General features: G+C 32.0%; 1 protein-coding gene and 1 long non-coding RNA gene across 5 annotated transcripts in view; both read left to right on the forward strand.

The window, feature by feature from the left end:
• The window catches only part of LOC127711078 (uncharacterized), a 1247322-nt gene that overhangs the window by 765802 nt on the left and 456083 nt on the right, over window positions 1-25437 (forward strand). The window lies entirely within an intron of this gene.
• On the forward strand, window positions 6416-10126 carry LOC127711083 (uncharacterized). The gene is made up of 3 exons (XR_007986474.1): window positions 6416-6614; window positions 9563-9631; window positions 10027-10126. It is a non-coding gene; the product is annotated as an uncharacterized LOC127711083 (long non-coding RNA).

Genomic DNA, 25437 nt, shown 5'->3' on the forward strand with positions numbered 1-25437 from the left:
CATTGTTGAAGGCCGTACGGTGACCTATAAAGATGTTAATTTTTGTGTCATTTGGTCTCTTGTGAAGAGTTGTGTCATACCAATCACACCACATCTCTTTTTTATATAAGTGTTTCAGGGCCTTCTCAAGCCAGCATCTGGGTGCGGGATTTCTCGCTTTATTGAAGACCCACTGGTGGCCTTAGGTTGTTTTGTAAATTTTTGTCGGGTTGTAATCTTTTTGACGATTTCATCGTTTCCACTTTTTATTCTTTTTGCCATCATCTTTTATATCTTTGCTCTATAAGTGAAACAATATTCATGGGAAATTACACTTTTATCCATTCCCGAAAACTGGATGCTCGTTTGGTGACAATTTTATGTTTAGTTTACTGTCCCGCTACATTTTCACTCATATTTAATAGATAATACTTGTAAATGTATGGCATGACCATTCGGTATGGAGGCGGGCTAGTGGCTAAAGGATTTCGGGAGAAAAAAAATTAAGTTGACTTGCAAAAGACAAATTGAAAATAAAAATTCTTCTGCTTTTCAAAATGCAAAACAGTTCTAAAAGTAGTTGTGTACAAGAAAGAACTTTAATGTCCATGCTACAAAAAATAAAAGTTTTAGCAAAAAGGTTCAAATCGAAAATTCCAACCGCAATACCACCAAACCCCATCCCCTTTTTTACAACGACTAGATCCCATGTTCACCACCTGGTAACAATTAATTTTATGAAACACATGACTGTGTGATTTATTTGGTATTAGAAAGGAAATCAAATATAAAAATAAAAAAGAGAGTATTCAACATACCTGTATAGCTGTTTTTTGCATTAACAATTCTTTTATCATGTTTTCGCCGCAGCGGGGAAATTCCTGAACTATCTCCTGTATTAAGGAATCTAAATCTTCATCCGAAATGTTTGAGACGTTCTTTTTAGTTAAATAACATTGCCGCATTCTCCTATAAACTGTACTTTCAGAAGCTGATAGGAGCTTTGCTATATCAGTAACAGTAAATTGGCATTCAAGAAAAAAGTGTAGAATATCCTCTGGTATCTGAAATATTGGACTTCCAGGTGCTCGGCACAAAGTAGAAGATCCATAATTTAAACACTTTAACCGTAAATTCATTATTTTAGAGCTATCGATTAAGCCTAAACTTTGCAATTCAAATTTGGACAATTTTCCGACAATATCTGGTGTTATTTTTTCATCTTTAAAACGCGATACCAACGTGCCTAGGTTTAACTCTTTCAAAATCTCATCCATTTTTCATACGACATAGATACAGAACTGCTTTTTTCGTAGAAGCAGATCGGAATCAGTTCTGACGTAGTGAGTAATCGCTTTAATCGTAATCATGTTCATTGACCATCAGGACGATGAATGCACATCATCATAATGATGTTTCGACATCATCATAATGATGTTCTGACATCATATAAAGATGTAAACCGAACCACACCATATGATGTTACATTGTCATAATATAATGACCTTACCACATCATATAACGATGTTAGCACATAACATAAGGATAAGTTCACATCATATAAAGAAGTTTGCACATAATATAAAGACATCTGTACATGATATAAGATAATTTGCACATCATATAATATAATTTGCACATCAGATAAGGTCAAATTGTCATCATATAAAGGTGATTGCATATCGTATAAAGGTGATTGCATATCGTATAAAGGTGATTGCATATCGTATAAAGGTGATTGCACATCACATAATGCCGTTTCTACATCGTATAAGGAAAGCATCACATAATATAAGGACTCAATCACATAACATAATGGAGAAAGCACATCATATAATGAATTGTGGACATGATATAAAGATGTTTGCACCTCATATAAACGTGTTTGAACAGCATATAAGGACAACTTCACATCATATAATGACAAGTGTACATCATATAAGGACAAGTTCACATCACATAATGATAAGTGTACATTATATAAGGACAAGTGCACATCATATAATGTCATTTGCACATCATATAAGGGTAAAATGACATCAAATAATGGCAAATGAACATCATATAATGAGAAATGTCATAATAAGACAGTGTCGGCGTTCCATACATTATCATGTAATTTTCGTATTATTGGAGAATAACTTTATTCTTTTAAGCTTAGTTATTTGCATAACAATTGAAAAGAAACCTGTTAATTGTATCATAATCCGATATTTTATCATAACAATTGAAGGATTTCAATTTGTTTTTATAGCACTAAACGAATTGGTTACTTTTGTCTTTACTTCCTTAGTGGAGCGAGTTGGCAGACCTGAAAATTATATATTCATCTAGATTTTACCGTTTTTCATTAAGTGGGGCGAGTTGGCAGGAGAAAAATTCATCAGGATTTTTCTCTAATTTTCATAAGTGGGGCGAGTTGGCATGACTCAATTCATCAGGATTTTTCTATTTTTCATAAGTGGGCGAGTTGGCATGACTCAATTCATCAGGATTTTTCTATTTTTCACAAGTGGGGCTAGTTGGCATTCAAGTCGCAGAAATACTGATACTCACTTCTTTCTGCTTTATTTCAACAAAAAGAAAAGAACTACAAAAACATGTTTATCTAAGGTTTTTATAGGTATTGATTTTATTTATAAGTGGGGCAGGAACATAGATATACAACGGGGTTGCATCTTTTTTCATAAGTGGGGCGAGTTGGCATTACTGAATTCATCGTGTTTTATCTATTTGTCATGAGTGGAGCGTGTTGGCATACCTTATTTCAGCGGGATTTCAACCCTTTTCATAAGTGGGGCAAGTTATACAACCTATTTTCAATAGGATTTTACCCTTTTTCTTAAGTGGGGCGAGTTGGTAAACAAGAGTGGGGCGATTTTTTAGAAAGTGGGGCGAGTTGGTGAAAAAGTGGGGCGATTAGGTGTGGGGTGATTTGCCAGTGGGGCGATTTGTCATGGATTCATCACATTCAACAGTATAACCAACTTCATTATCACTGTAACTTGATATGGGAAATACTGTAGCAGATAAATAATAGTAGTCATAGTCAACCATCGCAAATGATCTAGATTGGGGAGAACATATAAACAACATCACAGGAAAAGCCAGCCGAAGCCTTGGTTTCCTACATCGAAACCTCCACATTAGCTCAAAATCCATCAAAGAGCATGCCTATAAAATATTAGTAAGACCGCAAATGGAATACGCCACGACAGTATGGGACCCGTACCAGCAAAACCACATAGATAAAATTGAAAAGGTACAAAGAAGAGCTGCATGATATGTAACCAGCAGACATAGAAATAGATCAAGTGTCAGCAACATGATAAATGAATTAGGATGGAAAAGCTTACAAACAAGACGAAAAGAAGCACGACTCATCATGTGTTACAAAATAACAAACGACCTTGTAGCCATAGACAAGAATAAATATCTACAAAAACCAACAAGAAGCTCAAACCGGACAGGACAACATACTTACCTATTACAGCCAGCCACCAAAGACTGTAGGAAATGGTCCTTCTTCATAAATACCGTCAAGGATTGGAACAAACTGCCACCAGATACCGCCACAGCAAAGTCTCTTGAGATATTCAAGTCCCAAGTCACCAAAAACCACAAACTAAATCAACAGAACAATTTGTTTTTATCCTGTTTTTAACCTGTTTTTAATCATGCGCAACTTGCCAGAATATTCATCATTTTGAATGTGGGCAGTATTTGGAAGAAGAAGAGGCAGAGCACCGGATTTTACTACCTCCGGCTACATTTCTCCCGAAATTTATTGCTTGCAGAGGGTTTTTCTGTGTTCCCATGGCTGGACGGAACTTTTACACTACAAATGTTATCATAAATTATGATATTGTAACTTTTAAATGAAGTACCTGTGGTTATTTAGGAAATTTGTCACTGATAATGGAAAGATGAAGCAGACGACGAAACATAGATGGTGTAAGATGTTGTTGTCCAAACTTCGGTTATTTCCGTGGTACAATAAAATTTAAATAAACTACACAAGTTACTAAAATTTCTAAATTCTTATTTTTTGTAAACAAATAAAAATTCATGTCGTATTTAACATCGAATTTATTCCGTTTTGCCCCGTTTTTCAAAGATCGCGATTAAACGAGAATCTGACAGCCATTAAAAATATAAGGGTTAAACTTGTCCTGACCATGTCCTGACGGATATTCCAATGCTAATTTCGTTTTCATTATTTGAAGAATTGACTTTATATTTGGAGCCAAGCAAGAATACAATATTTATTTAATAAATATAAGGGGAAAAAAAAAAGAAAAAAAATATGTTGAAGAGTTAGATAACTTGACTTGATCAACTTCGAAAAATTAAAAAAAAAATCGTACGAGATTTAACGAGAGTGACGAAACTTTTTAGATTGATCATGTAGAGAGAGTTATCGTTCTTTATTCCAATTCGATGCTTCTACCATAAGTGCCAGCTAAAGCTGGCATATTATTTGTCTGTTTGTCTTTTTATTTTTGGCCATGGCGTTGTCAGTTTTTTTTCGATCTATGAGTTTGACTGTCCCTCTGGTATCTTTCGTCCCTCTTTTACAAAAAAAAAGTTAAAGATTTTGAGTTTATTAGTAGAATGAAAATTTTGATTTTTCTACTGTAATAGGGGACTTCGTCCTCTTATAATTGTTATAAATGCCCCCTGTGGGACCCTGATTGGAATGATAAAATATTTGATTTGAGTCGAAGTTCTGTTCTGTTCTGTTCTGTTCTGGTATATTCCTCCATTTTATCGGAGCACTCCACTTATCGAATGAGTATTAAAATTTTAAATACTTAACCGAAAAAGCGGATATTTTTATATTTACGATATGAAAAATATAATTTAAAAATAAAATTAGTTAGTTAAGGTGAATAAAATAAAAGTTTAAAATGTCTTTGATGATATCCTACCGTAGTCTATAAATGGTCATAATGTTGGTTCGTTCGGAATTTGTTATTGTACATATCACACGGGAAAACTGCGCATTGACGTCACTACGCTAATACCAGCGTACAAAATTAGTGCAGAATACATTTTTTCTACTCTTCTAAATAAACAAACATTTCTAAAGATATGTTTTCATTGTTATTCTAAAGTATTGTACAAAAATGCCAATTTTCTAATGGCCGTTTCAAACCTGAATTCCGAATGCCTAAAAACATTCCAGAACTTCAGAAATCCCCTCTTCCGGCCTCCATTGCTTTGTTAACATTCCATTTAGCGTCATCAATCTTAATGGCAGACCAAACAGGCCAAGCAAATTGTACTTTTAAGAATTTCAAAATGGCAAGCACCTTACGTCTTACGCGATTTTCCGGCGAAAAAAACCCATCCAAATTGAAAGAAAAACTTTGGGAAACAAACGATAATCATGCCATATTTTTGTTCAGGAGTATAGAGTAGGTTAATAAAAAACAATATACATATATTTTTCATAAAAAAAAAATTGGTTCAATATAAAGAGATCGATATTCTGACCATAAGTAAATAATCATATAAAATTCCATTGATATCAAATTTCATGGCTAATAATGAGGTTTCCTATTGAATAAACCCCCAATTTATTGCAAACTATTTCAAAGCAATATCATACAAACAAATAATATAATTGTCTTGTACTAAAAAATCACCTAATTGACAGTAGAGCAATTTGATTGGATATAACGATTCAATGTGTCTCGTGGTTTTGAAGCCATTAGAATTTGAATGTAAACCGTGAAACCGGGTCAGCTGCTGCAGTATGGAACAACATCGTACATTCAGTGACTGTCAGAAACAATTATGAGTAACCAAGCTTGACAATACACAGTAATAAAAAAACAGAGCTAAGTCTACAGAAAAATAAAATAAAAAATGGCCTTAAGTGCACGACTTACCACCATACACCTTATCGGTATTTGTCCGCCATTATACTGGACATCACAAAAGTTCCCGTAAAATTTTGACGTCATAATAGAAAATATCTGACGCCACAATGGAAAAGTGATTGTTGTATGACGTCAAAAGTTCAAGCGGGACAGATTCTCGGGTCTAGCGGGAATAGCGATAAGGTGTATTGCGGGATATATTAAAAGATATTAAAAAATATTATGCACACATCACAAATTACGGCACTTTGATTCACCAATATGAATAAAATAAAAAAAAAAAAAAAAATAAATTGTTGTTTTGAGTTGGTATCAGATTCCGGAAAATTATGTAGAGCTTTACTCGTTAGGTTTTGTATATTATAGCTTTTTCCTCGTGTTGTCTCCCTTCTTTGGTGGTAGATTTTCAAGTTTTTGAACACTGTAAATTATTAATTGATTATGTGAGATATATATAGTACACACAGTTTATATAAAAAAAAAACAGCAGTTGGATTGATCATCAACCTTGAAAACAAAATTTGCTAACAGATGAAACTCGCTCAATAGGAATCATTCACGACTTTTCACGCGTGGCGGCGCTGCGGTTCCATAAGTGGTTACTTGAACGCTTCAATCACGTAAAACGCTTGCATCTGTATTTACAACGTAAACAATGGCATCCGATGATTACAATACCTGGTCTGTTCCAGAACTAACGTTACGTGGAGCTGTCACAAGAGACAGAAATATAGATCTTATAGAAAGGTAAACGATGTATTTAAAAATATTGAGATTTCTTCTATTATAAGCGGAAACGCCGCTACAGTATATTGCCAAAAAGCTTTCGTCACCTACATTTTTGGGCTATATATTTCATATAAAAAGACGTTTATTGGAGGCATTTATGGTTGTATTTTTACAAATAATGTGTTGAAAAACGCTGAATTGTATATAAAGAGTATTTGTTTGTCATAGCTCTGTCATCTGTCAATGTCTGTTGTTTTTATTTTCTCCTGATGTGAACACATATACTATTTTTTACAATTTAATTTGGTTGAAATATAAATATATAGCAAGATTGTTTATAATAGACAATAATATTTATGTTTATCTCAGAAGAAAATGAAAATAAACAAATAATTATTCTGCTGTTGGTACCAAGTTGCATAAAATCAAATTAGAAATGTCCCCTAAATAATCTTTTGAAATGCAATTTTATATGAAATATTTAGTGTGAAATACCAAGTGACAAATACATGTACCCCAAGTTAGAAAAAAGCAAAATAAAAACCCCACTGAAAGTATAAATAGTCATGAATATATAATTAAACTTTCTAGGATACATTTAAATGATTTTGTATAATAATAATTAAAAATAGGGTTTCTATACGAATCCGGGTCCGTTCGCGCCCATTCACGTTCGCCCCCTTTCACGTTCGCACCCCGGGTCCGTTCGCACCCTACACGTTCGCACCCTTTTTATTGATTTTGTCTTAAATAATTTTTCAATCGTATTTTGGTTAGTTTATTGCTATAAATATTTTTTTTGTTCATTGTTTTAAAATGAAGTGACTTTCTAAAAACGATTTTTGTGTTGAATAATTTTTTAATCGTGTTTTGGTTATTGTATTGCTATAAATAAATTTTTTTTCATTAATTGTTTTAAAACATGCAAAATAAAGTGACGTTTTTTGTGTTGAATATCTTTTTAATCGTGTTTTGGTTAGTGTATTGCTATATTTTTTTTTTTTTTCATTTTTTCAAAATTAAGTGACTTTCTAAAAAGGTTTTTTGTGTTGAATATTATTTAAATGTTAAGATACCAAACCGCTTTAAACTCAACAACAATAACATTTTGAATCTTAATTGTTTTTACTCATACCAAGTTTAATACATGCTAATATAACTACATGCAGAATTTACATCAAGTTTAGCTGTGTAAACACCATATAATTAACAGTAATCATACATAATTAACATATAATAATTAATCATCAAATCAATTTAAAACAATATTTCATTTAAAAAATTAAAAAATTGCCGAATTTTTCTTTATTTTGAGATAAACATCTTAAAAAACATCTTATAATTCATCGGGTTTTTGAATTAAAAAAAGGGTGCGAACGGACCCAGGGGGCGAACGTGTAGGGTGCGAACGTGTATTGGGCGCGAACGGACCCGATACCGTTCTATACAGATATTATCTGTTGGCCATGAAATGTGATACAGACCATGCAGACTGGGCAAGGGAAAATTAAATTTAACTTGTTATATACTGGGACTATTATACTAATAGTCTATTAGTCCCAGTTATATATAAACAATTTATTACTTTTGAAAATGGGACAATTACACAAGGAAAGTATTAAATCCTCCCAATACCACTTTTAAACAAGACATGATTCTACATTTTTAAGCTTTAAATCTTTTGATATGTCTCAGCTTCATCAACTTAAAAAAATACACTGTAAAAAAATATAAAGGCCCTTCTCTGCAAACTTTTTATATATAACATGATGGGGCCATTTTTGGAAATTTTAAAAGATATGTACATCTATAATGAAGTTTTATTTGCAATTCAAGTTCAAACAAATGCAAGGAATTATTTAAATATGGAATAATTTCAAATTCTGCAAAATTGATTAGAACATAATTATGAAAACTAACCCAACTAAATATTTTTTAAACTTAGAAATGTGGTCCCTATACATGTAGTTCTACGTCCGTTTTGAATCCTATCTGTTCTTGGCAGATAATCTTATAAGATTCTAAATAGTTTTCTAAACTATTATACTTATTTTATTAATTTTTAAGAAAAAAGTAATGTTTTATAATTTTATATACATATCATGCCCAACATTCAGCATACACGAATTTTTCAAAATTTCATTAGTTATACCATTAATTCCACTTGATATCTTGTTTTTCAAATATTTCATGGCAAGCAGAATTTAATCTATGTAATAGTACTTTAAAAAATCTTTACCTACATGTTTAAAAAAAATTCAAACCATTCCTTAGCTTGTTTAATTAAACTTTGGCTGGAACATGCATTAAATATTTGTCACTGGACATTAAGATTCCAACAATCAATCAATATATTTGAACTTGAATCATTGATTTCTTTCCTTTTTGTCTTGCCTTGACAGAGTCCAAAAGCAAGACATAGCATATATTAGGTATGCTGTTTTCAGCGTCATCAACAATGTATTAGTTAGTAAAGTAATATAAAATAGTGAAATATTGCAGACATTTTCTACTGGTAGATATTTGTAACCATGAAAGACAATATATTCATTATACAGTTTTCATGATTAATCGCACAGGCACTTGTCTCAAAAAAAAATTTCCTATATACCTTAATATAACACGTGTTATAGGAAATTTTTTTCTGAGACAAGTGCCTGTGATTAATCGCTAGCCCTTCAAGGCCAGGCCAGATATATTTTTTGTAAGTATAGATAATTGTTAATGTGTCAATCCTAGTCAGGAGCCTTTAATTTAGTAGTTATAGTTGGTTAATTTCTGATATATATACATATATATTTGTTTTTTTATTGTCTTATTTAATAATTTAAAATCAAGCCATTAGTTTTCTTGTTTGAATTTTCTTTCATTTTTGAATGATGTGACCTTTGTAGCTGACTAGTACTATGTGATTTTTTCTTGACTGTATTTTATTCAATATTTTGACTTTTTTTTATCTTTTGTAGAATCAATTAGAAGAGCCAAAATTTATAAGCTTAGATTCAAAACATTCTGGAGGAGCAGATTGTGTGAAGGTATTTATCCTTTTATAGCCTCAATCTATATCACAAAAATGTATTTGTGTTAAAATATACAATTACCATTTAGAGAGTTGATTTTTTGTAAGACCAAGTAAAGGTTACAGGTCCTAATCTCAGTTGGGAAAATGGTTCTGTACAGTTTTAATTAGTACTGGTGAACTCTACCGTTACAGACTCGTATGATAATAATACACCTGAAACTCCACAGATGTACGTGTATATCTTCCGAATCCAGCCACACTGATTAGATGTCGCTTTTCAATATAAATTTTTATGAAACCAGACTGGATTAAAATAAAATTTTCTTGTGTAATTTGATGAAATTTAAATTATCTCCACTAGTTTACTCACTAAACAACAGGACTAATCTGTTAACATTTTCTTTACAGAAGCCAGCAGAAGTCAAGAGAAATAAAAAGAATGGAACAAAAGAAAAATTGAAAAAGAACAGTGAAATGACAAAATTAAATAAAAATTTTGCATTTCTTATTGTTGTTACATTGTATCTTGTGTATTGTTGACCAAGACAGCAAAGAAAACCATCGAAAAGCTGTTCAGACAGAAAATGACAGATGCTACACATGATCAAACAAAAGATAAAAAAACGCTTCTAAGAACAAATTTGTTCAATGCTGGACCAAATGAAATGCATGAGGATATTTATAATCTGAAATAAAATGCTTTGCTGAGCGCAGCCTGATACGACCGCAGAGGTCGAACCCTATACAGTTGGGGCAAATTTGGACTCAATATTCAAGCTTGATACTGAATTTGGATTGTAATCAAATTTTTGACATAATAAAGGTTTCTGACACAAAATAAATGTGGTCAAAGATCTTATAAATCCATTGCGCAATACTGTGCAATTGAAGATTTCTTCTTGAAACTTCAAAAATTCGAAATTTTAAAAATTTTGAAAAAAAATATGAATCCCTTAAAAAAAATTGTGAAACCCCCCCCCCCCCCCCCCCCCCCACCTTTTTGAACCCCCCCCCCTTGGAGCAATAACCCCAAAACTCAATCCCAGCCTTTCCTTTGTAGTATGGAACCTTGTAGTACAATTTCAGAGAGATCCATACACTTACACACAAGTTATTGTCTGGAAACTAGAAAAATGCTTGTTTTTGACCCCTAATTCCTACATGTTTGGGGCAATTAACCCCAAACTCAATCCCAGCCTTCCCTTTGTTATATGGAACCTTGTGGTACAATGTCAGAGAGATCCATACTTACACACAAGTTATTGTCCGGAAACTAGAAAAATGCTTGTTTTTGGACCCTTAATTCCTAAACTGTTGGCCCAATAACCCCTAAAATGAATCCCAACCTTCTACTTGTGGTATTAAACATTGAGGTACAATTTCAGAGCAGTCGATATACTTATACACAAGTTATTATCCTGAAACTAGAAAAATGCTTGTTTTGGGCCCCTTTTTGGGCCCCAAATTCCTAAACGGTTGGGACCATCATCCCCAAAATCATTCACAATCTTCCTTTTGTGGTATTAAACCTTCTTAAAAAATTTCATAAAGATCCATTCACTTAAACTAATGTTATTGTCCGGAAACCAATGTGACTTCGGACGACGACGCAGACGACGACGACATCATACCATTATACGATCCCAAAAAAATTTTTGCGGTCGTATAAAAATTAATACCTCTATGTAAGTGAAACAAATTATGCGGTATGGGCTTTGCTCATTGTTGAAGGCTGTACGGTGACCTATAGTTGTAATTATTTCTGTGTCATTTGGTCTCTTGTGGAGAGTTGTCTCATTGGCAATCATACCACATCTTCTTTTTCATATGTGTTCAGTGCAAAATACAAAAAAATGGACTATTCAATAAAATTTATATCTAAGACAGGAAATATTGGGGTTTGTCAATGAGACATTAACCCGACAAAAATAAACAAAATATATATAGATTAAGCAGGCATCAACAGCATGCAGACAAATGTAAAAGGAGATGTGGGGTAAAGATCAGTATAACGGCGGTTGTTTTCTCAAATGTGGATCCAGGATTTTGAATCTAGATAAAGTGACCCCCCCCCCCCCCACTCCACTCTGAAGTATCTGTATTAAAACAAAGTCAATGTAGGACTTTCTTTGAGATATTATTGTGTCTGTGAGACACAATTGATGCCCCCGTAGATGCAAAGTGTTATTTTAAAATAACTATAACATTTTACCGCTTATACCCCAAAAATGACAAAGTTCAACTATCTCCCAAAAGGGCAAATATCAATAAAAATGAAAACCATAACCACATGCACATCTTCAATATATGTACAAACAGACAGCAAAGTGAAAACTTCCTAGGATTCTAACTGTAGGAGGAGTTGTGCTGAATAACTATACACCCATAATGGGACGAACGGACAGACAGACAGAAGGACAGACAGGGGTAAAATAATATGCCCCCAACTTTCAGTTGCGGGGGCATTGAAAGGGGTCATCAGGCCCCAAACTAGACAAAGTTTTGAGAGTAATAAAAAAATCTGGATTTACCATAAATGTAGCTCCATAAGGGCCATAAAGGGGGGGACCCAGGCACCCCACTCCTAAATCTGTCTCTGATATTAAACATTGTTTATATGTTTCTGAATATTTTATTTATATGTTTCTGAATATTTTATAAAAAGCATTGAAAGATTATGTTAGAAAACATTTTTATAATGATATTTCGAATAACATTTAAATGATTTTTTAATGATTTTTTGAGAATATGAAGATTATTAAAACATTTTGTTAAAAAATATTTTTTGAACTTTTTCAAAACACTTTATCCTGCAGAAATGAATTTTTATATGTTTTAAAAATGTTTCAGGGATATTTGATTAACAAACACATTCAAATCATTTATAAGACATTTTACAAACATTGTCGTCAAAATTCAGTAACATTTTAATGATGTTTTAAAAGTATCATGAAAATGTTTTGAAAATAATTTTAACGCCATACATTTGTGCATGATTTTGATATTTTTCTACAATATTTTTTCAACATTTTTCTATTTTTACTGGTGCTAACTGGGAAAGCAGTGGTGAAACAGCACCACATTAGAACAAATAATAAAATCAATTGCATGTAAATCCATTTCATCTTTTATGCATATTTATTTACAATGTATTTTTATGAAATTAGAAAGAACACAGCAAACACAGATAATTCTGGAACCAAGTTGAATTAGAAGTTTCCACGTGGAATTACATGTTTCAGATTGTTTATTCCCCTGCCACAGCGGAGGAGGGGCATTAAGTTTTACCCTTGTGTAACTTTTAGACAATACAAGGACTCTTTTAATGTGAATTCGGTTGGACGACACTTTTCTATCACAAACTACTTTCTTCTGATCTAGTTGGAATTTCCCTTTCAGAAAAGTTTGTGTGTTAATATAAGGAACTGTCTTGGCTAGTAAATAAATCCTGCTCCATAATTCCTCTATTTGCCATTTGTTGTCACCGTTAAATTTTTTTTTACATCTGGTTCTGACAGAAGTATTGATCCTCGCACTTGCAGCCACTTGGATTTTAACCATGAATTCATTTCAAACATAAAGATGTATCCCATTCATCACTTGGGTAAAAAGTCTGTTATCCATGATGGCTTCTGAAATATTAAAACAGGAAAACACAAAGCATCATGTTATTTAATAAACTGCAGGTTCAGAAATTGTTCTTATCATTCATAAAGGACAAGCGTTTAATGCGGGGATGTGTGTGATGTTTTTTTCTCACAAAAATACTCTTGATTTCCAACTTTGAAGAATTAAAAAAAATTGTTCTGACAGCTTTTGCCATAAGTTTAATGTAAAGTCATTAGAAAATTCAGACTTTATTGCGACAAACAAATAGAAAAATTATGCTCATTTGTACCATGGTTTTTTTTAGAATGCAATATAGGGATTGTCATATTTCCCAATACATGTAGTTCTTTTCCTTTCATGCATTGTTTTGTCAGGGAAATATATTTCACTTGCTATAATTAAGTGCACAACATAATTATTATTTCTTATTTACAATGCAAACAAAGGTAAAAGGGTGAAAAAATGTGAAGACTAGGAAAAAACTTACAAAGTGTGAGGGTATATTTGAAGAATAAAATACATCCCTGTGTCATCCCCCTATTTTAATAAATAATAACCTGTCAAATTATTCGGCTGTTTAATCGAGAAAAAATAAAACAAAGAGGTTAAATACTGTACTAAATATAAGAAAAATTTAAATGCATAATAACCTAATCCTGTTGTTATATAATCTCCTGGCATGACCTGGTTATGGCAAACTTGGTCGAATATTTTCCGCCGGGTTTCCCTAGATATTTTTGATGGGTGGATCAACTCTCTTGATGCCTTCTCTCCATTTTAAAAGAATTTCATGGTCTTTTGGGAATCTGTGGTCCCCCTTCAGAATAATTGCAGCCGGGGACACAACAATTTTGGAGCTTAGTTTGGTGAAATTAGCGAGTGTCGATTGTGGTTACTAATGTAAACATGTGCAACGTAATGCGATTCAAGCGTCAAATTGATTAAAACGTTTCCGACAACCACTTATGGAACACCAGCGACGTCTACAGGAAGAAATATTACGAATGATCCCTATTAATCTGCAAATTTAGCCGACTTTTGTGGAATATTTCATAGGTACATGTAGTGATGATGTACGTTGTACGATAAATCCATTGATATCGTACAAACTTTGGCGAGCATATGTCATACCCAGAATGCTACATAGTATATGGTATTGAAATTCTTAACTTCACCATGACGGACATCTTAAAACTAGAAAACTTTCAGAAAAAGACATTTATGTCTCCTCAGGGGCGCGTACCCGCCCCTGTGATAAATGTAGTGTTTTGTACTTCCTAAATTTGTCTTTGAAACAATCTTTTTTCCACAGTAAACATCAATTTTTGAGAAAATATCCAAATTCGGTGACTGTTATCGATCTGTGTCTTATACGCTTCCGCGCATGCTCAGTCGACTTACTGCCCGACAACTCTGCCCAAGGCCAACTTGCACCACTCAAACACTCTCAGTAATTATTACAATTTAATCGTTAGATTGTTTTCTTTTTCTCTTAGTAAATTCCTCCTTTCTCGGAGCACCTGTGTCACACAGAGACAGAACTCGCACCACTCGAAAAAAAAAAATACTACAAACTCGCACCACTGAAGAAATGTTTTAAATCATCAGAGAGTTCTAGATTCTTTGAGTTATTTCCTCCGTTCTTGGAGCACCCATATCACACAGAGGGTCTGAGACAGAACTTGACTCGCACCTTTTGAAATAAAAAGAAATACTACAAACTAGCACCACTCAGAAATGTTTTAATCATCAGTGTTCTAGGTTATCTTCTTCTTCTCTGAGTTATTTCCTCCATTCTAGGAGCACCTGTGTAACACGAGACAGAAGCTACTAATTGGACATTCAAACTCCTATGGAAGAAGAACTGACAAACTAATAAAAACTAACAACATAATGCATCAGTGCATAAAAACAGCTTGAGAAACACGAACCCAAGCTATGTATCACCATAAACATTTCAAGTAGTCTTCAAGCCACGCTCGCACAGGTTTTTTCTAGTAGCAATAAAATCTCATATCAAACTCAAATAACAGCTTCAATGTCACAGGTTAATTTGCAATGTTTCCAGAAGCATCTCAACTTTGATCTGTTTTAAAGTAATATTTACATGTACATAGTGATAGTAAATTTATAAAACATTTTCTTATTTTCAGGACAGTGAAGAAAGTGAAAGGAAAATTGGATTTGTATCCTTTATTTACTGTCGTGACTGTTATGTAAAAAAATGCTTGTCAGTACAAATCTTTAAATGCGAATTTATTGACTAATCATGCTAATACATGTAGTCATTTTATAAATTGACTATTGCTGAAGATGATATGGCATTTGTTAACATTGTGAGACAATTGTTTCCAGGTTAATATACCTACATAAGGTCAAGTCAGTTCAAGCTGTAAATGTCCTTTTTCATTTCACACAAAGTGGACATTAAAAATCACAATTGCTTGTGATTATGAGAAAATACTCTATGATAACTGTAAATTTAGAAATTATTGTGAGGTTTTTATTAATGCGAACAATTCCACAGTGTGAGTATCGCAATAATAAGCAGATAAGAACTCGCATTTTGATATCTGATACATACATGACATATATCTGTATGCAGATTTTTCTTGAAATCGCAATACTTAATCTCTCATTTTTGTCCATTCTTCAAAATTTGCAATGATAAATGTACAGCAATAATTTCTGAATTTACAGTAATAACCCTGTCACATTATGCACATATGATATCAAAGTGTTGTACAGCGAGATATTTCCCAATGAATCACTAATTTATGCAGTGAAAAATCGCCACCAACAGTTTTGTCTTTAACTGAAACTATTTGTGTTTGCACAGATGATAGCGAATTATTCAGAAATGGAAAAGATGGTGGTGAATTTACAAGTTACTCAGCTTAGTTTGGACACTACATAAATATGAAAAAAGGAAGATGTTGGGGAAACATCCATGAGACAACAACTAATAGAACAATAAAGCAAATTCAAAGAAATGTCAACAGTTAGTAGATGCCACGCACTATTCAAAAACATGAAAGTAAATAACCACATAATTAGGAATTACACTTTGTGTTCTTCTCTTAGATGGTTTCTAACCTCATATAAACTTGATTTAATTTTATGGAGGACTTCACAGTAACAATTTTTTCAATTGTAATGTAATAAGTGAGGGTCTTCATTTTGTAATTTATTCAAGAGCCTGTGAAAATTCTGCAAACAGTGAAAACAACCTCCTACTATCAGTACTACAAATGTATATACCAGTAATCATGGTAATCATGGTAATAGACAAGTCAAAATATAATTATATTCCTTAATTTTCCGAAGAAAACAACATGCAGACAAATTGTAAGTCATATTAAGTAAGATACAAAACTGGCGATAAATTAGATGAAGAAAAAGAGAACCTTCTGGAACATAATGTTGAAACAAGTAAACAAGAGAGATAACTTCATTGTTCACTGACATTAACCATCTGGAAAATGAAGTCAAAAGACTTGAACAGGAAGTGGTAGAGACAGGTAAGTGGACGACTCAAATATAAAGGAATTAAATTAGTTTATTAATGCTTATAAGAGAGAATGATAGACAGTAAAAATTACCCTTATTTTTGTTCATTTTAAAATAAGTGAAAGTTCTGTGCCTGTACATTCAATTTTTTTATTTTTAAACAATGATTTTTTGAAAATATAAGGAATAACATTCCATTCATTTATATTATATAGAGAATATGGTGTGTGGTATTGAAAAAGCCATATCATCATGATCATATACACTTTATTATATACATGTACCTCAAGTACATCTAATGTATTGTTCACGAGAAATGACGTAATACATATTAGGGGTGTGATAAAGTCTTTGTAACCGTGACTGATATCGATTATGTGACGTCATACAGATTAGGGGTGTGATAAAGCCTTTGCAACCGTGACTGATATTGATATCATCACGAATGGCTGATACAGCACAATTATATCATCAATTATATTACACATATAATTTACCTGTATTTACTACTAAGTATATAATATTATAAATATATATACAATATATTGTATTGGAAAAATCAGTTTTATGTAAAACATAGATTAATTTAATAGAAATGTCACCAAGGTCCCACAGAGCATTGTTAGAAAAGGGGGAGCTAACTCGTATGTGCTGGAACCAAGAGACAGGGGGTCAGTCTATTGCTAGACTTAATGTTCTGATAGGCATAGCTAAAACGCAAGGAAGGTTTTCATAATTTTAATACGATAACAATTTAGATGAATGATGATAACAATCAATTAGTAAACAATGCCAAATAATAATAATAATTAAAGTACAAAGTAAAAAATCTAAATATCAACTCCAAAGTAAAACTATTTCTCCTTACAATGTAAAATGTAAAATAAATGCCAAAACTACTAAATCATAAAATGAACTTAATCTCAAAATCAAAATGTAAAAGTCTCAAAAATAAGAGATTCTCAAAAGTATTTTCCAAAGTTAAATTATGAGTCAGAAATAAATTTTGTCTCAACACTAAACCGTCAACTGGTAGACTGGTAGACAGTCTTGTAGGTCCAGTATCATGACGTGAGTAGTGAGAGGTTACGGTTCCGAAACACTGACTATTTTCTAAAAAATTATCAAAAATAAAAGGTGAGTCAAAAATAACATTTTTGTCTAAACACTACAAAGTCAACTGGTAGACTGATCAACAGTCTTACAGATCCAGTATAGTAGACTTTAGCAGTGCAAGTTTAGGTTTCCGAAAGGTGACTGCTTTTCCTAAATTTCACAACGCTATTTATACTAAAACCAAAAACTAATCAACATGACACAATATGTAAATAGTACCTTCATTAGCAAAATAGAATATAATTAAACAAAGCATAATCCCTTCATGTTTTGATAAAAACTTCAAATATCCTAGTGACATGCTAATTACAATTAATATTTCAAACCAAATTACTTTGAGCAAACTGTGACATGTCGAGTACTTGCCACAACATAGGTAAAATTAATTAAACAAAAATTAATTCAAAATTTTTACAAAATACAAACATAAAATTTTCTTTCTTAAAAAAAAAACATATTTTTTATCCAAAATAACACTAACACAAATATAATCCAAATAACACACCATGACAGAAACAAAGAATATTTTTGAAAGAGATGAATATTTGAAAGTATATTTTAAATAAAATATACTGATTTTTTATTAGTAGTATTTGTTTATATGAGTGTCACATTGATTTTTGTTGGTGAGGTGATTGTCATTCAATTCAATTAGATAGAAACTGTAACTTTAATATTTATAGCATTTGGTCCTAAAGCAATATTGTTTGCTAAATTAGTTTCCTTTGCTTGGTTTGAATGAACCTTAATACAGATGGAAGATATAGATCTAGAGAAGGGAAGAAGCTTTTTTGATTTTGGGGTCAATAGGTTAAAGGTTACTGTTACTAAATAAGGAAATATTTTGCATTGTTAAAGCTCTAAATCACAATAAATATCTTTTCAGAGAACAGATACCAGACATGCCAGACATCTTGAAATGAAATCAACATCTTGAGACGTCAGAGAGCTTTAGTGCAGACTCACTCACTGCAAACAAATGAAGCAGCTAATTATTATGAAGAATATACCTAGAAAATAACAGCACAGGCTGATAAACTTGTAAATAAGGCAAAGTATGTATGGAACCCTGGTTTATACTATTTACAAACACACAGAAATTTACGTATACTGTACTTGTGGATTCATTGTTATTCGTTGGATAACAATTTTTTTGGATTTCCTGGGTGAAATTGGACCACAAACTTAAATGTTCAACATATTTCAAATTTTCCATAGGGCAAAACCACAAAATCAAATATCCACGAAAATACAGTATTTCTTCAATCCCCTGGAAAATAAATGAATCAGCAGTAGTGTGTCAGACAGCCTCTAAAAATAGCTGGTTCTAAAAACAATATGCCTGATTAAATTAATTACTTGTTGTTTCATGATCATAATTTCTATCAGACAATACACGATCTTTTAATTAATGCATTTTCCCTGAAAAATTTGACGTCACTAAGTAAATATCTTCATATCACAATGTTCTACGACATGTTTTTCCCATAATGACTCCAGGTCAACTGGGGCAGCTCATTCATACAAAAAGTGGTCTGTTGGTAAGACACCATTCTGGAATTTGCCTGACATGTCAAATGATGAGTCATAATTTGAAAACTCATTAATCACAAATATTTGCAAACGCTATTTACATTAATAGTGGCAGCTTGTTTATATCACAATTTTTTACATTACAGGAAAGGATCAGAATATTACAGTAGAAAGAGAAGTTCTACAGACGATGATCATTATAGTTCCTCTCTAGAGACCAGGCAGGTACTTCTGATCTAAACAACAGGGTAAATGTGCCCTTCTATTATAATTATATATATATATATTTTTATTATTCAAAAGAAACTTTCAACAAGAGTTCTACAGAGATCCCAAGTCCTTAAGATTTCATTTGTTAACAAAACTACCCAAGTCCCCAAGATTAATTAATCATTTCTATATAGTGATTTTAAGGGCACTGGATGCCATGAACGATTTCCTTTAAACTTTCTAAACAGAGGATATTTAGTGACTGATGTCATAGCTAGTATTTTCATATTGATTTAAGCACAATTAAGATATAAATGATCCTTTAGATTCTGAAGCAGGAAAGTTTTTCATTTTTCTTATTTTGTAGCAAGAGAAATTGAATATAGTTGAAATATCTAACATCACAATACACTATTATGTGTTTAAATGATACAGATGATAATAATTTACGATAAATCAAACTCACAAGCTTTAGTTTCAACTTTGCAAGTTGCAGCAGCATATTTTGTTTTACTTACGAAAAAATCAATGCAACATCCTAGATGTCAAAACTAAAATATATTTCTTAATTATTAATTTAAATCAGAAGTAACATTATTAAAGGTCTTTACCAAACTTAGTTCTTTGATCTCAATATGAATCCTTCTCGTTTTACAACATTGAAGTCATTATTTTTAGGAGTTGGAACTGTTTTTTCTGGAACTGTTCTATTTTGATGTCAAATTTTCATACTTTATTACAGAAACAAGTAAGAAAGACATGTGAAGCCATAGGATCTTTTTTTTACTCTATTACTCTTAGAGATATGACAAATTTTTTTTTTTAAATTTAAAAAAAAATATCTCTTGATTTAATAAAAAACAAAATCATTTACGAGTATTTGTGACCAATCAAGTCGACTAGTGAAGCAATGCATGAATTGTTATAAATTTTATTGTGTCTCATTTCAATTGCTAATTATTTTTTTGAATTTTAAATTAAAGTTATTTTACATAAAACTAATAAAATATGTCTGTAAATATGAATATTTTCTGATGAAAGCTGATTATATTATAATAATACAAGATTTAGTTTTCTAGCATTGTTCTTTTTTTCCCTTTTTTGTTGTTTAAAAATTGTCTTTGTAGCGATGTTGACAGCTGTACATTTGTTATTAGGAAAATAAAAGATAATAATTAAGTTCTATTGTGTAATATATTTATAGGTTTAAATATGAAAGAACAGGACAACTAAGAGATGAATCTAATCCCCCAAATATCTTGCAAAGTGTTCACCAACTGTTAGAGGTAAATGAAATGAGTGTTTCAGTGATCTTTTAACTATTTCTTATATGTAATTTTATGTTTTTTCATTCTTTTTATACGACCAAAAATTTTTGCGTCGTATAATGCTATGATGTCGATGTTGTCGTCGTCGTCGTCGTCGTCCGAAGACACATTTGGTTTTCGGACAATAACTCTAGTTTAAGTGAATGGATCTCTATGAAATTTTACCAGAAGGTTCAATACCACAAAAGAAAGATTGGGATTGATTTTGGGGGTTATGGTACCAATAGTTTAGGAATAAGGGCCAAAAACAAGCATTTTTGTAGTTTCCGGACAATAATTTGTGTGTAAGTGTATGGATCTCTCTGAAATTGTACCACAAAGTTCTATATCACAAATGGAAGGCTGAGATTGAGTTTGGGGGTAATTGCCCCAAACGTTCAGGAATAAGGGGCAAAAAAAGGGCCAAAAACAAGCATTTTTCTAGTTTCCAGACAATTACTTGTGTTTAAGTGTATGGATCTCTCTAAAATTGTACTACAAGGTTCCATACCACTAAGGGTAGGCCGGGATTGAGATTGGGGGTAATTACTCCAAAGGGGGGGGGGGGGGGGGGTTCAAAAAGTTGGGGGGATTTTTTTTTCCAATTTTTGGGGGTTCATTTTTTTCTTCAAAATTTTGAAATCTTCAATGCACAGTATTGCACAATAGCAAGAAATCTTCAATTGCACAGTATTGCGCAATAGCACAGTATTGTATAATAGCACAGTATTGGGCAAAAGCAAGAAATCTTGGATTGCACAGTATTGAGCAATAGCATAGTATTGCGCAATACCAAGATTTCTTCAATTGCACAGTATTGCGCAATAGCAAAAAATCTTCTATTTCACAGTATTGCGCAACAACACAGTATTGCGCAATAGCACAGTATTGCGCAACAACACATTATTGCACAATAGCACAGTATTGCACAATAGCAAGAAATCTTCAATTGCACGGTATTGCGCAATAGTACAGTATTGCACAATAGCAAGAAATCTTCAATTGCACAGTATTGCGCAAGACGTAGTATTGCGCAATAGCAATAAATCTTCAATTGAAAACAAATACAAATGTTGGTTAAGTCTTTAATTTTTTCTGGGTTCTAACCTTGTATAATTTTTTTGGATATTGGGCCCCATTTTTAAATTGGTCTACATTGAGGTCAAAAGGGTCCAAAATTAAAAAACTGAATTATTGCGGCTGTATGATTTGCTGAATCTTATTGTGCATTTAGATTTTTTACTTTGGGCCCTGTTTTCAAATTAGTCCATGTTAAGGTTTGAAGGGTCCAAAATTAAACTTTGTTTGATTTCAACTAAAATTAAAATTTTGGTGTTTTTTTATATGCTGAATCTAACCATGTTGTTAGATTTTTGATATCAGACCATTTCAAATTTTTAAGATCTTTGACCACATTTATTTTATGTCAGAAACCTATATTAAGTCAAAAATTTGATCACAATCCAAATTCAGACAGTATCAAGCTTGAATATTGTGTCCAAACTTGCCCCAACTGTTCAGGGTTCAACCTCTGCGGTCGTATCAGGCTGCGTTCAGCGAAGCATTTAATTATTAAGTTATAATCTCGTAAAAAGGGCTGTTTATATTTGCTTTGAAAGTAAGATGTTAAATAAATTAAGCAACAAATTTATGATTATATTCCTATCAGAGTTTTAAATTTGAAAAAAAATTAATGCAAGTCATATTTTAATAAATCTGAGATATCAGTTTTTAGTGAACAAAGTCCTCATTACAACGTAGAAAAATTATCAGATTCTAAAAGCTGTTTAATTTCATGTTTGTGTGTTTTGCACATGCATAGTAACAGGTTCCAATTTAATCCATGTTTATCTCTAACCTTTCAAAACCAACTTGTTCCTGAATTTTGCTAACTCGCAATTTAACCAATTTATTTAAAATTTTTTTGGTTTTAATTGAGCATGCAATGTCTTTTAAATTTGTATGATTGATTACCAAAATGTATCATGGCAATAATACAGATTCTGTCCTCTTTAACAAATACTTCTTACCTCATGTTATGCCAGACCGCATTTAAGTTGTCCGGCATGACTTATGACTAAATTCATTAAACATCATTTAAGTTGTCCGGTATGACTTATGACTAAATATATTAAACATCATTTAAGTTGTCTGGCATGACTTATGACTAAATTTATCAAACATCATTTATTTTGTCTGACCATGAGGCATAAATTATTTAAATGAATTGAATATCCCTAATTAGCAAGATAAGCCCAGGTAAAGGATTCTTACATTATATAAGAAGTTGTGTCTGCCTATGATTCATAGGGTTTCAGCTAGGATTTTGAGGGCTTTAGTCACTTTTGCACGAAATGAAAATCAACCTTATTTTGGGTAACAATAAGGGACCAAAGATATGCATTACTAGCTATACTTCTTTGAAGTACTTAGGCATGCTCAGGCAGTTATTGCATAATTTGATAGATGTGGTGCTTAAATATGAAGATTATAATAAGATCTAATAAGGATCCGGATTTATAGTTTACATTTTCACTTGTTATTTTCAGGGGACATTCCTGATCAACAAAAGATGGGTTTCTTTTTTTAAACCAGGAATCACAGCATAAATGAACGAACTGTAACGACTATTTCACTGCATAATCATTATCCTTGTAAAAACGGTTAAAACGATATTTGGCATTCCTTTCTATATATAAACTTGGAATCAAGGATTGGTACAAATCCTTGTTGGAACGAATCTAATGACTGCATATTGTAAATTAATCAAGAATAGATCACGTTTACTTTCAACTTTCAAACGTAACAAAAAAAGTGACAAGAGAATAATAAATTCAGAATGAATCCGGATTCATCTATGGATTGGTTCGTGTTTAACAAAAGGCAGGAAATTATCATATTTCTAAAGCAAGTTCCTTAGTAAGAAATATATTTGTGTCCTTCGTTTATTTTGATACTAAATGATTTGGTATTCTACGTTTTAATGTCTAACTTATAAGAAGACTTTCACGCATGCGCAGTACATAGTAAAGGAAGTACCTGTTTGACTCGTGGAAATATTTCTGATCGTTTTGAATAAAGTTCTTTCTCTTTCATCGAAATTGTTGAAAGTTTTTGATGAAAAGATATATAAAATATGACGAAAATTCAATCATATGACGAAACTACGACAAACGATCTGCAAATTGTGTTCGTTTGAGAAATATTGAAATTAAAATGCGAACTGTCCGCGGGGGAAAATATTTTGTTAAAATGACGAAACTATGATAAACGAACTGCGAATTGTGGTCTTTTGAGAAATATTGAAATTGAAATGCAGACTGGCCGATTTTACTTGGAAAAATAATTATGATGTTCACTAATTTATGAGGTTTATTAATTAACGGATTAGTGTCCAAACTTGCCCCAACTGTTCAGGGTTCAACCTCTGTGGTCGTATCAGCTGCATTCAGCGAAGCATTTAAGAGGGTCATAAACTTACGAAAAACATGAAGACAGGTAGATTTATAGTATTTTCATGTGAAAATATTTTTACACTGTTCAAATTTAAGTGACGAAATTGATTTGAAAAACTTTCGTCATTTGAAAACCTTTTCGTAAATGAGGAGCGCTAGCAAAATGACTGCCTATGAACATTCTGGCATCAGGATTACTAGGTGTTTCATGTACGAAAATTAGAATAATTCCTGTTTGGCCATTTATCATATCTAGTCTTTGTAAATTTATTATCCATTATTTTTATTTTGAAAGTTGCAAAAAAGAGGCAAAGACATAACCATGACAAATAGAACAACAGTCCATAAAAATCAAAGATTGAACAATATGAACCCCTTAAAAAACAGGGATTAACACTGGTCCATCAGTTATTGTTCAACAAGTGACAAATTTTTTATAAGACTTTGTGAAAATGATGGGGACTAATGGAGTTACCTCTGAGTTCTACTTCTCGAGTGTGTTCATGTGGATGTAGACACTTAGTTATCAGACACTAATTGAAATACAGACATGTGCATGTACTGATGTTATGTCATGGATGGATACCCCATATCCATTTTTTTTCTATTTTAACTGTTGTTTGGCTCATGTCCAACTTGATTGATTGATTGATTTATTGATGTTTGCTTAAAGCAAGTGGCAAATATTTCATGAGTATTCTGCACCTTAAAAAAGCTGACCATGTAATATATGACAAAGGTCACATGACCCATATGCATATATCATAGTTTACTGACTTCTAAGTTTCAAGTAAAAAAACACATAAGAAAAATCCTTAACTAGAAAATGACAAGTTTAATAAATTACAGATAAAAAAAACCATACAATTACATGCAAAATATTTGTTTTAACTAAAAACTAGCAGTCATAGTAATTAATGTTCTGAAAATGAAATCATATTTTCTCACACTGAGATGTAGCATCGTAATTCCATGTAGTCTTCATACTGAAACATCATATAACAGTGATGAGAAACATTTTCTTATGCAATGTCAAAAACAAATTTGTATACATCTACGTCATTCAGCTCTAACAAATA

This window comes from Mytilus californianus, unplaced genomic scaffold (genome assembly GCF_021869535.1).
Source record: "Mytilus californianus isolate M0D057914Y unplaced genomic scaffold, xbMytCali1.0.p SCAF_8, whole genome shotgun sequence".
NCBI lineage: Eukaryota > Metazoa > Mollusca > Bivalvia > Mytilida > Mytilidae > Mytilus > Mytilus californianus.